The sequence below is a fragment of the Empidonax traillii genome, unplaced genomic scaffold (assembly GCF_003031625.1).
Source record: "Empidonax traillii isolate 1590-97213 ecotype Southwest subspecies unplaced genomic scaffold, ASM303162v1 scaffold415:size763157, whole genome shotgun sequence".
Classification (NCBI taxonomy): domain Eukaryota; kingdom Metazoa; phylum Chordata; class Aves; order Passeriformes; family Tyrannidae; genus Empidonax; species Empidonax traillii.
In genome coordinates this window covers 360,785-375,316 of record NW_020955608.1, presented here as the reverse complement: position 1 = coordinate 375,316, position 14,532 = coordinate 360,785, and the positions used below count along the sequence as shown (strand labels likewise).

General features: G+C 40.0%; 1 protein-coding gene across 1 annotated transcript in view; it reads right to left on the bottom strand.

Annotated features, from left to right (window-relative positions):
• Positions 1–11,592, bottom strand: part of MPP5 (membrane palmitoylated protein 5) — a 56,352-nt gene extending 44,760 nt beyond the window's left edge. The window contains exon 1 of the mRNA XM_027894034.1: positions 11,574–11,592. The gene's annotated coding sequence lies outside the window, so the exon portion shown is untranslated. The remainder of the gene's footprint in view (positions 1–11,573) is intronic.
• Between the last annotated feature and the right edge of the window lie 2,940 nt (positions 11,593–14,532).

Genomic DNA, 14,532 nt, shown 5'->3' with positions numbered 1-14,532 from the left:
CTCTGCATATTACTTTCTTTTTCAGTACCCCTTTTGAGCACTTGTTACATGCACTCTGTGCGACACTAGGAAAGAAAAGCAAATTTCCAAGACTATGTTTTATAATTTTGCAGAGTCAGAACATGGGTTCTTACTCTAAGGAAGCATTTAACACTGATAATTTTTCATACATGGGGAAAACAACAACAACAACAACAAAACCCACAAACAAACAAACAAACAAACAAACTAAAAAAAAAGCCCCCAAACCAAGCCAGGAACACTATGGTGACTTCACCATTTTGTTTGTAATTTGAGCACTTTTTCAAATAATGTCAGCACCAGTCTGCCTGAGTTCAAGAGGATTCCTTCCAACTCAGGATATTCTATAATTCTATAATGTAAATTAGCTATTATTCATTACTTCAGTTTTGTCACTTCAAACACTTATTATGATGCAGTTTAGGTCAGATTATAACGTTAAATCCACTTAAAAATTTGAAAATGATCAATGCAATAGCCATTGATGATTATCAGTGGAAACAACAGACTAATCACCGAGAAAACCCAATACTTACAATAATGCATTCCATTTTTCAAGTGGTGTCTACAATTTTTACTTCGAAGCTGCAGAAATTTACATTTTTGAAATCAAATCAACCATTTTATCTTTATGACACATCTGTTTAGCAGACACATTCTGTTAATAAAATGGTTTTATCCCACTCAATTAAAAGAAAGCATTTGAGAGTAGCTGTAGTTCTCCCCAGAGACTGCAAATCATCTCAGTACTGCAGGCAGAGACTTTTGTTCCAGCACTATCGAGAATGCCTGCAATAACAAAATTGATTTTTGAAAAGCAGAAATAATAACGCAAAATTAGGAAAGTTTAGATATGCCACAATTTGGTAAGTTCTGGGTATCCCCACAGGTAGTCTACCACTTCCAGGAATTTTGAAACTTGAACCAAAAGCTGATATGCCTTTTTCCAATCGACCAATTCATGGAAAGATATTTTTCTATCTGAGATGTATTTACTACCTGAAACTCACATTTTATATTAGAAAACTATTTTGTCAGATTTATCTAGAGAACTTCCAGCAGAGTCAGCATTCATAACTTTTTGTATTCCTGAATTCTAAATCTATGAAGATATATAATTGTTTCCAGATACTTAGTTATCATTCACAGATTAAAATATGATTACTTACAGAAAAAAATCATGTTACAAATTAAGTACTGAAATCAGAATCTATTATTTGAGGTCAATGAGATTTATGAATACCTTCATGCTCCACTAACTCCAATCATTCTAAGTATGCACCTATACTCTTTCAAGACCAGTTCTGGAATTCTGAATACAAACAAAGGGTACTTATTAGAGAACTTTTAGTTTTAATGAGCTAAACCCATGAACATACTTTTAATGCTTTCTTATTTCCCTAAACTTTAAGCATCTATTCACATGACTCCCATGCACAATATTTCAATCTTAGAGTAGTATGTCTTAAATTTTTTTACCAACATCTCTATTTGGCTTTTGGTTCTACACACCCTACGGTTCTGTACACTGAATTGATACAGAGCATTTCTGGATGGTTTATCGGTTAAACAAGAATTTTCAGAAACATACTTGTACAAAAATATTAATATAATGACAGACGAATCTGTGATACCTGAAATGGTGTAATGGTCAGCAGTAATATGCTTGCTTATGGGTTTCTCAAAGTACAAGTCAGAAGCTAACCATGGAATTTGTTGTGAAGAGATTGTAAAATACGACAAATTATTATATCTCCTTGCCTTATTTTTTTTTAATAAAGAAGAAAATAAAACTTAAGAGGCTGAACTAAAAGAACAGCAAGCTTAAATTAAAGATGCTGATAGACAAGCTCTAGCAAATCTTGTTGTAGCAGATTAAGTTACTATCCTCAGCTGTAGTCTCTGCTACCATCAGAAGTCACTGATACCAAAAGTAGAATTGTCAGGAAGAAACATGTGCTGACACCTCAACCACCTCAGTGCTAAGACTGGCATCGCAGTTTCAGTCGGACAGCACAGTATGAACTGGAATGACTAAGGAATAAGCACTTCTGTTAACTCTGCAAATGAACTGGAGCAGAGGAGTTGGGCAGAGAACGACATAAAACTGACATCACCAAATCAGATTTCCCAGAGCTATAGCTGCAATCTAAATTTTTTCTAAAGCAGCCAGAATCAGCTGTGCCAATTGTCACAAAACCAAACCAGAATAAAAAACATGCTCTCGCCAAAAAGTGTCAGAAGCACAATGTGAACGGTTAAACAATTAGTTATTAAGTTTAACAGGCAGTGATTAGTCATGTTATGTACTTAAAAGGCTAAATATTCAATTTTAAATCTGCTTTAAGGAATTAAGAACTGAAGATCTGTACAGAATTTTAATAATCACATGAAGTTCCAGCCACAGAATTTTTAGGGAGCGCTAACACATGCAATCCCAAATGAACAGCATTAAATATCTTCGCAAGATTTGACAAGAGTGTGACTTAAGAGGGAACACAAACTAGCCTACATTTACTACCCAACCATTTAGGTATGCAGCTGCATTCATTAAATATTTGTATAGAAAGACTTCAAAAATATTGACATAGGGAGAAACTGTACGAAGTTCTCACCAACAGAAGTCATAGACTGGCTTAGGGGACAAAGTATACATAAATTCAAGTTTTCAACTCAAGTTGTTACATTTAAAAAAACATATATGTAAATATTTAATACTCTCCCACTACAGATATCCTATTGCAGATTTTATACAACCTAATAAGTAAAGTTCTTATCACCTTAGTAGCTTTTACTAAGATGAAACAAATGTTTACTTCACATAAAATTTATAAATTATGAACCACTACTGATTAGCCATGAAAACCACACTCAAGGCTTCAAAAAGAGCTTAGTACATAATAAGCAGGCTAAGTTAATTTCTGCAGATTGCCCCATTCCAACTTTAACTGAGGTATTCAGCTCCTAAGACTGCTTTTTCAAACAAGTGCATCATACAGATTCGAAGTTCAGCATCATGCAGATGCATTTATAACACAGGGCCCTACCCTGCTTTGCACATTGGCCACTGATCAAAACTGAGCCATCAACACAGAATCCTAAATACGACATTTCATTTTAACAACAAAGAACCCACAGTTATTGCATTATTATATTGCTGTATTGTTTTGTTTAATCTCTTATTGAGATTTTCCAGCTCTTCAGTTCCCCCCTTTTTGAAAAGTAAACAACCAAAAATGCCCAGCACATCATCTAGTTGAGATAATCTACCACATTTTTATGGGACAAACTTCAGCAAGGTGTAAAACATGGTTTCTAGCAACAACACAGAACCCCCCTAGTATGTCAGACCAATGGTCAATCAAGCCCCCAAAGTCTCCATCTGACAGTGGTAACCAGACATGTTGTTTAGGGATAACTTGTGCATCCAGAAGTTCAATTATTGCAGGACATCCCTGCATGGTGCTACACCCCTGCCTGCTCAGATATAAATGATTAAATATATCTGTCAGTGGATCTGCTTCTCTGGAAATCTGTATAATCCCGTTTTTGAACTTACTGATATTAGTTTTCTCCACAAACTCCTGTGACAACAAATGTCAGTAGTTGTGCACCCAGTATGTGAAATAACAACTTTGAAGAGTACCTGTTTCAAACCTAGGATTTTAATCAACTACATCCTGCATTTTTAGGATCCACCGCCTCCATACCCTTTTTTGTTTGTTTTCTCTAAAATCTCAGTCACATCCCCTTTCAACTGAGGGGTTCCCATCTTCCTAATCTGTTCTTGCAAGGCTCCACCCCTTGACTGGTTTTGTTGCCCTTTTTTATCTTTTTTACTTCTGCTACGTATTCCTTGAAATGCAGAGAGCTGAACTGTACACAAGAATGAGGAGAGCAGGGTTTTGCATAGCTGCAATATGATGGCTTCTGTCACCTTAAGGTCTTTCCTAATACATTTAGCATTTTGTTAGCTTTATGGCTGTCACACTACATAAAGCACAATAAACAGACACAAGGGTTAAATATAACTTTCTTAATAGTTCTACAAATGCAAGGAGTCTGGTTCAATTTTATTGCACTTCACAAGTATCTAACCATCCCACCACTCTCTTTCTACACTTATTTCTTGAACTCCTAGCATTGAACTACTCTGCTTTGCACAGCACTAAGTAACAGTCATCAGTATGTCCTGTTAAAAGCAGTATTTCTGCTTAATGTCATTCTTATTACAGAAAAAAAATTCCCACTGACACAGAACAGGTATCTTTGAATATATCAAAGCTGTAATGAGAGGTAAGAGAACACAAGCACCAGAAGATCAAAAGGAGAACCAGGACTGCAGAAGGAAAGAAATAGTAGGGGGGTGTGTGTGTGTGTGTGTATATATATATATATATATATATATATATATATATATATATAGTTTTACAAGCCAATCCATCCTGAAGACACCAGGCAATAATATGATGAGAAAGAGAAAGCAAAAGGTCATAAGACTTAACAGAGTATGGAAATTATGTGAACCACGACATAGAATCTTTGTTTCCTTCCCAATACTGTCTATCTTCCCTATTTGGAGAAAGGGGACTGAGAAATACTCATGTTTGGAGGTCTGCAAAAGGAAAGAATGCATGAAGATGAGCAACAGATACTGTGCCAAAAAAAGCAGCATCAAAAATATAAGTTCACACTCAACCAGGAAAGATCTAAGAAAAACAGTACATCATGATGACTCTTCAAAGTTGATCATATGACTAATCACTAATTGCAGTAGGTTTACTAGTCTGAATAAAAAAAGACATCAAACAGAAAAGTTTAACCTAAAAAACACTTCATAACCTATAAACAAAAAATAACTCAACTACCGCTTCAAAGTATCATATAATTAGATGTCCTCTTTTTCAGTCAAGGTAAAACAGATCTCCATTGCACTTCATTTTTACCTCTCCTTACTTCAAAATTAGCAAAAGCTTAAAGAAAGTAATGACATACAAATTATGCCAAAATAACCAGTCTTTAGCTGAATAGCTTTTTGCCTATTATCCTAAAATCCAGGATTTTTTCTTTTGGGAGGAAGGAAAAGCGACATTTAGTTTTTCAATTCCCAGCTTTCCTCGAGATATACTTTCAGTCCTTAATATTTACATCTTGCTTGATGAGCTCATGAAGAAAGAAGAAATTTAAGTAAGCTAAAAGGCAGAAAAGTGTCTACTCAACTGTAGAATCCTCAGACTGCCACTCTCCTTCTCTTTCCACTGAAGCCAGGTAACTTGCCCCTTCTGAGTTCTCATCTAGCCCTCATCATACCAGCTGAAGCAGCACACTTCACCACAAAGTGGTTGATGACAATAGGGAAAGTCTTGAGAGAAGATCCCAACTCAAACTAAATTTATGTTCCATGAACAGGTAAGAATTAAATTGATAATTCAGTAGAAAAAGTCTAAAAATCTAAAAAGGACTTAGGCTCACATGGATTTTTAGTGCTGTTTATAGTCTTAAATAAATAAATATGTGAAACAGACTATTCCACTTGTCAAAAACAAAATCAGTGCTCCTGGGCTCATAAGTCATTTAGTTAGGCAGCCCAGGAAGACAATGTTGAGCTGATCAGCTTTTACCTCACTTTACGCTAAGACACTGTGCTAATTCCTCCCTGTAAGTAATTAGGTTACTAATTTAGAACATATCTTGATTACTGAAAAAAATCTAAATGGTAAGAGCTTGCTTTATATTCTTGTACAACAATCACCACCTTCAAGTACGTACATCCAGTTCCATTTCAACCCAATTTCCTTACCTCCTGCATTCGAGGACTTCTAATACCATTCAAACAAAATGTAAACGCCACTGCACAGTGGCACTAAGCAACTCCAGCACCACTTGATCCTACAGGAACTGATTCTGCAGAAAGCACGTGATGTCCACTAATGCTATATTGTCCCACTAACAGAGGACTAAGTTTGTCTGCTGACATCACACAGCCTTTCAGACACCAGGAAGAAGAGATTTGCTCTCTGAAAACAAGGATATACATCCATAAGAAGTACAACCAATATGATACACACCTAAATAATCCAAACCCTCATCTGTTTGAAAGCTTGATGCTTAACCCAAAAGCTTGAGTTTGCCTTCAGAGATGAGAAAACCTTGAGAAAGACATACCAGAGGAATTAGCAACATGCTCTCTTAGCCAATACAAGACGCAGTCAGTTTCTACAGCACACAATGCAGTTATCTGTAACACAGGTTTTCTACAAAAGCAACTTGAATTTTCTTAGCCAAGGTACACTGAATTAATCTATGATTAATCTACCTCAAGTTTCATTAACAGTAGCTGACAAGTAAATGGCAGTTTGACAAAACAAAACAAACAAGGACAATCAAATTCTCAACCACAACGCTGCAGGAACACTGCATGATCTGATATTAAGGTGAGGCCTTTGCTTTATACACAAAGGCATCACATTCTAAAGAAAAAGTTGTCATGGCATCTGATACGCTAAAGAATTTAACTCAGTATTACAAACACCATGCAGAAAAACAGGCTTCCCTCCCTAGTTTTCTCCTCTGTCACACTGAAGACCACCCTCTGAATAAGTGATTAACAGAGGAGGCATTACCAAAGCATACTGCCTTCACTGACCTCAACTGTGAAGATCATTCCAGTTAGGAGAACACTTGGGGTTACATTTGAATATTCAGATGAGGGTTGACTTGCTGACCTCTGCCACCCAAACCACAATCAAGATTTGGCTCCAGGGAAACATCAAAAGTAATTTCTCTCCAAAGTGTTTTCACCAAGATGTCATGCCAGTTATATTTTACCTGACTTCAGCCCTGAACAAGGTGAACTTTTAAAAGTTTCATTCTCTTTAGTATACACCTCAATAAACACAAGTCACTTCTGTGGCATCATACTGCTAACAACAGCTCTCATATGTATCACTGGCATTCTTTATAATACACTGTTAAAATGAGAAGTGACTTTTAGGCATTGGCATACATTGTCCTCCTCTGACCTCACACATTTGTACTTGGAACTCCACTCAACACTGCTGGTACCTAAATGAATACTTTTCCAGTTTCTCCTTCCTGACTATAAAAATACACACTTATCCTTGCAAAAAGACTCTGAATGCATACAGCCACCTCCCAGCACCATTGCCAGGTCAAAGAGCAGATGCTGAGGTTGCACTGGCACTTCCCAGTTATCAAAGGTTTATGGCTTCGCTGAATTGAACTTCTCGAGCACTTGAAGAAACCACTGAACAACTTCACGCTACACAAATAAGACAATTCACACTGCCCATTCAGTTACTGCATGTACACAGGTTGATACTTTAGATGCTAACATACTGACTATTGCTACATCTGAGTCCTCAGAATGTCTTTTGTAAAGGACCGCTTCACTGTCTAAATATATCTTTGCCAGAAATTATTCCTAGTTTTAAACTGATTTTCCCCCAAAAAACTCACAGATTTGAGAGACTTCTAAATTATCTCTTATGGCCAAATAATCAAGAAAGGCCTTTCAACAGCTTCCCCAGAAGATGAATCCTGATACAAGAATGAAATTTAGGGCTTAGTTTCTGTTTTATTTTTCTTAAGAATTATCTTTTCCCAGAATTTCTACCTAACATCTATTCTTCTGTTAGACCCCTGCAACACATGATGAGTTTACCATCTATGCTAGTAAAGTATAGTAAATTCATTAAGAACTATGAGCTCCATGGTCACATGTACTGTGTCAAGCCTTTTTTCTAACCCTAGGGTCGAAATTTTAAACATAAAACACTAGAGGCAAAATCAAGTATTAAAAATGTTAACATAAAATCACATTAACTATTTCTTACTCATTATTTTTTCTTTAGAAGACAATTATGGCCAACCAAAACAGATACATGATGCAACAGGCAAATCACTTAAAGAAACACAAGACACTGAGGTAACCTTAATACAACAGATAATAAGCATAGGTGTGTTGAAACAATTACATTTCTCTAATTATTTGGAATCCTATAAGAATGTAGAATTAGATCCACAAGAGAATCTAAATGCTATGCCACCTACTAGACTCCACAATCCACAGATAAGCAACCAAGCTCCGGTCTACAATGAAAAGGGCGTGTTATGGGTGCTGTTCAAATATCTAATATTCAACATCAGCAAGAATTGGTCAAGTCACCCAAGAATAAGTAAAGATCAGAGATATAAGTCTCCAGAATTTCATGTCATGCTGGGGAGATAATAAAACAATCCCAAGAAGAATCCGCTTCATTTACTCTTTCTACACTTCGCCTGTAACAAGGAAATCTGTGTCCATATCATTGATTTGTACTTGATCAAGCCACTCCCTGGGCTACAGATGCAATTCACTCCTTTCCTAAGTGAATATTACTCTTCACAAATAAAACTGGCTGGTGTCTAAAAGCACTTCCCACCCAAACACCCAATGGCCTGGCAGTACAGATATTCCCTTTGGAAACCGGCAGCTCCCACAAAAAGCAGGAGCATTTGAACCCAAATCTCAACATGCTGGACAAATGGTTTGGTACTCAAACCATTTATGCATCTGTAAAGAAATGCAACATCCTCTTTCTGCCAAAATATAAGTGTGCAAGATTAGGCCCTTCTGTGTTTCCTGCTTCACAGAACAGAAGTATTCCTTCTGGAAGTATGCATTACCAATGGTATTGCTGTTTGCTTTCTAACTTAACTGAAGCAAGCCTTAAGAGTTACAGCATTTTTCCTTCCCACACAGCTATGTGTTAGTGTGCAATTAGACACTCCAGCAGTATAAAATAAGTTGCTACCAAGAGACACACACAGCTGATTATCTCTGATTAAAAAAACACCAACCCCCCCCAACTTACTTTATAATATTCTGCAATATAAACTACTTATTCAGTTATAATTTCCAATTTCTCCTGCTTCATACTTTATCCTGAACTATACTTAAGACATTTGGTGGACCTTGTCTAGCTATACTAGTAGGGCTAGAAGTAGGAGGTGTACATAAAATTCTCCTGTTGTCAGAATAGCTGTATTGAAGCTGCAAAGTAGATAACTACACCAGAAAAGCAATTCTGCCAGCATAACTGATGTTAAGCCATCATGTAAACTGTTTCCACTGAGTTTTTTATTGCAGACATGGCTGCAAACCTTTCCAAGTATACAAATGCCTCTCTTTACCCACTAATAAAAGAAAAACAAGACAGCACTACTTAATTAATATTTACAAAAACTATTGAGGTTTCCAAATGCATGACCAAGGCAGTAATTAGTCTTCCAAATACCGTAATGTCAAGCCTTTCTGCAACTCTACCTGTCACACTGAGAAAGTACCTAAAAAACATCAGTTGCTAGAACGTTTAAAAATTTTAAACGACACATGAATACAAATATAAATCCTGTTATCTAAGAAGTAGCAGACTGTTTGAATTTTTATCCTTCAGCATTCTAAAAGCCTAACACTGTAAAAGGAAAGCAAACTGCGAAAAAAACAAACGGTAGCTGAAACAGGTAGTTACAACTGTTAGCATGGGATGTTAAGTTCCAGCCTTTGATGATACATCGTAACAGAATTTGCATCTAGAAATGGCGCAGGTTTTTTAAAAGCCTGCAACTTCAAATTACAGCAGGAGATTTTAATTAAAAGCAGCAAATGGAGGCGTTAGGAAAATGTAACTATTTACATGCGAAAACAAATGGATGCACATGAACTTCAGACTACATTCAACTTTGTGTCCATAGCCCTTGGCATGAATGCTAACCTCTACCTATTGCATTTTCACCGTTTTTAAGTCCCATACAGCTGAGGTACTGAATGATGCCTGTCACCCCTCAATGGCCTGAGAAACTCCTGCAGATTCCTAAGGCAGATAAATCAGTCTAATGAAGAAATATCTTGATGTTCATTTCTAAGTAAGTTCAGAACTGTTGAGAAGAAATATAATAAAAACTAAGCAAAAGTATAGTCTTTACCACCACCTAATTCTTTATAGAAAAAATTACCATTCACTGTTATTCCATACATTGCAAGACAACATGATACACATTGAAAGGATGTAAAATCTGAAAGAATGACTTTGAAAAGAGTTCACTGATCATGTATTAACACTTAACTTTCTGCAATGTAATGTAAATTAAATTTACCCTTCTGCTACACTGCTTCAAAGTGCTGTAAGGTTCATAATGTCTTGTTAAAAGTATCTACCATACTAACCATTAGCTAACCTTTAATGTGTAAAATACTGACTTTTTTTTGATCACAGTACATTGGAAAAGAGTTTACATCTCTATAAACCAGCCAGACACTAAAGTGTTTGACATGCAGATTTGTAATAACAGCTCCAATAAGATCTTAAGAAAAAAACATCTACTGCCTGTGAAAATTGTGACGATAGATTAAAACCAAAAGCTTGTGGACTCAGATGCCTAAAGACAGCACAAAGACATCTTACTTTTTACAAAGTCAGGAAAACACCTTAATCCTCCAAAAAGGCAGAGAGGTCTCTTTCAAGGATAGGAAGCTGTACACTGAAGCAGCAAACATATAGAAGAGATCCCCAGTCACTTGTTAGAAGTCTGACTGCAGTCAAATATTGATATATCATTATGGACAAAAAACCCTCACAGCACTAGTTGATATTTACCCCTTGTAATGTTCCTCATTAAGTTGTTTTTCGTGGATCAGTTTCATGTGAAACATCTAAGAACGTTCTCATAAATATTTTTCAAAAAGGTCAACTACATGTTAATTTAGTTTTCTCGTGCGGTCTGTCTCACTAAGCTCACAAGTTACCGCGTTCTTTGTTGCTTGGCTGTGGAGTCTCTCCCACCACACCGCCTCGGTCCCTCCGTAAGGAAAACACCAGCACGGCCAGGGCATTATCATTACAAGCTTTCGGAAAAGCTGTTCCGAGCCGGGATGTGCGCTAACTACTGCTGCTATAAAACACACACTGGAAGTCGCCCATGTTCAACCTGTTTTAACTTAGCCCTTCATAAGCCAAAATGAAGCAATCTCTTTACAGAGGCACCATTTCCAAACACAGAGCTGCCAAGGAATCAGAAGTGCAGAGCAGGGGGCCTCAAGTTTCCCCCCTCGCTAGAACACCCCCTATAAACACAGAGAGAGAGCGCACAGCCAGGTGCGGGAGGTTTCCTTTCACCTCCCGGGCCTAAGCTCCCGGGAGGCACCCGAGGGTGGAAAGGAGGGAGGGAACGAGCCACTGTCGGGAGGCCCGCTGGGCGCCCCCCGCCCTCGGGCAGCGCCGCCGGCACCTGTAGCCGCCGCGGCCGGGCCGCCCCGCCCGGCCGGGACATAGCCCGGGCCGTCGCCAGCGGGGCGCGGAGAGCGGCGCCGTGCCCCGAGAGCCGCCGGGCGCGGCTCTGCCCCGCCGTCCCTCCTGGCCGCGGCCCGGCCGGACCCCCGGGCCTGCGCGGGCGCCGTGGCCGCGGGGGAGGCTCCGGCCAGCCCAGGCTCGCGGCTCCGCGGCAGGACCTGTTGCTCGCACGCCGGGCGCGGGCACGGGCGCTGCGCTCACCGTCCGTCCGTCGTCGCCGCTGACACGCTCCGGCCCGGCCGCTCGCCCGCTGGAACGGGGGGTCTCCCACGCGTCGCGCCGTCCGCGCACCGCTCCCCCGGAGCCGCCCAGCCACAGCTCTGGCCCCGGCCACAGCCACAGCCCCCGCCGCGCTGCGCAGCCGCCGCCCAGCCCGGCCCGGCACGGCCCGGCCCCGTGCCCGCCCCAGCGCCGCCGCCCCGCCCCGCCCCGCCGCGCAGGCGCGGGACCGCTCCACCACCGCCACGGCCGGGCAGCGCGGGGGCTCAGCCTGGTGGCGGCCGATGGACAGGAGAGCGGGCAGGGGGTTCCCTCGGCTGAGGCGGACACGGCAGGCGTGGCACTGCTGCCGTGTCTCCTTCCTTACGGCTCACAGTACCAATTAGGTTGGAAAGGACCTTTGAGATCATCGGGTTCAACCTGTGACCGAACACTACCATGTCAACTGGACCATGGCTCTATACAGTCTTCCTTTAGACACCTTCGGGAACGGTGACTCCACCAGCTCCCTGGGCAGCCCATTGCAGTCCAGTCTATTCCCGCCGCCGTCTCCCACCTCTCCAGCACGGCTCTCTGTGCCTCCCCAGCCCGCCGCAGCTGTGCCGTGCCCCGGCCGCGCCAGGCCGCTGCCGCCCGCTTCTCCTCCACACTCCCTGCCATCCCCCCGCTCCCCTGGTATTCCTGCTGCAGCCGCAGCCCAAGCTTGAATGCCTCAGCCAGGCTGGAGCCTGCTGTGGGAAAAAAAGTGTTTAATCTCTTCTGAGAGTCCAGTCTGCCGTCGGGAGGCTGAGGCATAGAAGGCATCCATGACACAGTGTCTGGAAGAATTAAGGGAACTGGAGGTTAAAAGTAGTTTTACCGCGTTGTTTGTATCCATGGCTGCGTTGTACAGAAACAGGGAAACATATTCTCAGCGTGCTGCAATTTAGTTTGACTTTTAGCTGTAGAGTGTATTCACTCCCCTGGTTTTTCAGGCTGGCCCACCTAGATCACTGCCTGAGGCATTAGAAGAAATGTTCCACATAAGAAGACAAGTAAAAAAAGGCTTTCTTAGATCACTAAAAAGTCCTAAAGAGATACTTATTTAGTCCATCTCTCCTTGCTTGAATTTAATGATATATAAATTTGTGTTACTTAACTGTGTCATTCTTCACAGTGAAATCGAGACTTTCTGTAATTGTACCCTATACCATGTTTCCTTTTGGATCCGTTCTAAAGACAGACACAAAGGCCAATTTAATAAGTCCCAAAACAAGATCCCATGGTTTTCTTATTTTGTGGAAAGGCCAGCTGAACCTCAAACTGAGGTACATCCTGTCCAGCTATCTGCAAAGGAAACTCTGAAAGTGTTCTACCTTTTCATATTGTGGCTCAAACTCTCCAGGATGCCTTTTTGTTTGCTGTTTTCAGGGCAGCAATAATGATCAATAATGTGTCAAGTGAGCAAAACTGCAGCACTGCAGGAAATAGAAATGTTGGACTGCAGAATTATTTACTTGAGAAATAGAAAGGGAGGGAAAACATGACACTGGTAATTTGTGGGTGAGCAGCACCAAGCATGATCCTTTTCACCTTCATATGAAAATGATGAAAGATCACGTGAGTCTTTTTTTCAAGCCACTTTGTCAAAAGACCCAAAAACCAGAGGAATTTTTCAAAATGTGATACTTGCCTAGAAGTTACAATGGCTGCAAAAAGTAGGTAGGTTCATCAGTTGCCCCTTCGCTGTTGTCATCCTCATCCTAACTGACCACTAGTTTAACTTTCTTTTCTACATCCAAGATTGGGATGATCAGACAAAAAAAGCCTGATTGCAGTTTCCCTCAACTGACAGCATTTGTACTTCCTCTCACAGAAAATCTCAATGCCTTCAATTCGCATGTTGCCCAGTAGCCAGTTTATAAATCAGGATAAGGGGGTTTTCTTCAGTATGGTGTGTAATTTGTCATAGAGCAGAGAAGGATTCACATCAGTTCTAGAATTTCCATTTCCCTCCTTCACCGTCTTACATCTGAAGTTTTGGTTTTTTGCCAGAAGGGGTTACCAGACCAGGTTAAGACGGAGCTTGAGATAACTCTTGGATATATCTGCTTAAAGATCTGTTTGTTTCTTTGGTAACCAATCTCCTCCCTCTGGCCTCCACAGACCCTAATATTAGCCCTCGCCCAGCTGGCAAATCCATTCATAAGGTATTTGAATGAGGCGTGCTTGGCTAATGCTATCCAACAGATTAAAATACTCTGTCAGGCCAAGAAGTTGTCATACCTGAAAACGGTTCACAATAGAGCGAGCACAGGATCAGCAGCATTATTTGTAAAGACACAGATAACCTTTCTCTGTTGAATCACTTAAATAGAAAGCTCTGATGGTTCATTTGGCTTTGTGGGTGCTGTTCCGTGGTATGCTGAGAACACAAACATTACTGTGAGAAAATCAACATTTTAGCTTGAATTTAACAAAATCTGCAAATAGAAAAGATACAGATAAAGAAAGTGAATGGGGGGATGAGGAAGAACAATGGAAAGATGATTGGGAAGATCAAATCTTTTAATTTTCTTTTGTTTTGTCTTAGCTGATTAATCTTTCCTATGAGGATTTACTAAGACAGCTTTTAAAAGAACTGAGAAAATTACTTACCAAAGTACTACAGTGCTTTCTGTTCCATGTCTTTTTCAACATTTTCAATTATTATCTTCAAGCAGAAAGGAATTGAAAAGAATTACCCAAGTGGTACCTTTTGTGAGCGAGCTTGGATTTTGATTTTAGCCAGCACTTTTCAATGATTTTACTATTTGGGATTATGGAAACATTAAAGCATGCTTGCAGCTACAGAACCAATGTATCTAGGCAACTTTATTTATTATAAAAGAACCTTCTTTTTAAGATTGATGCATTCATTCTACAAATATTTTTTAACTAAGAAAATGCTCATCTTTGACAA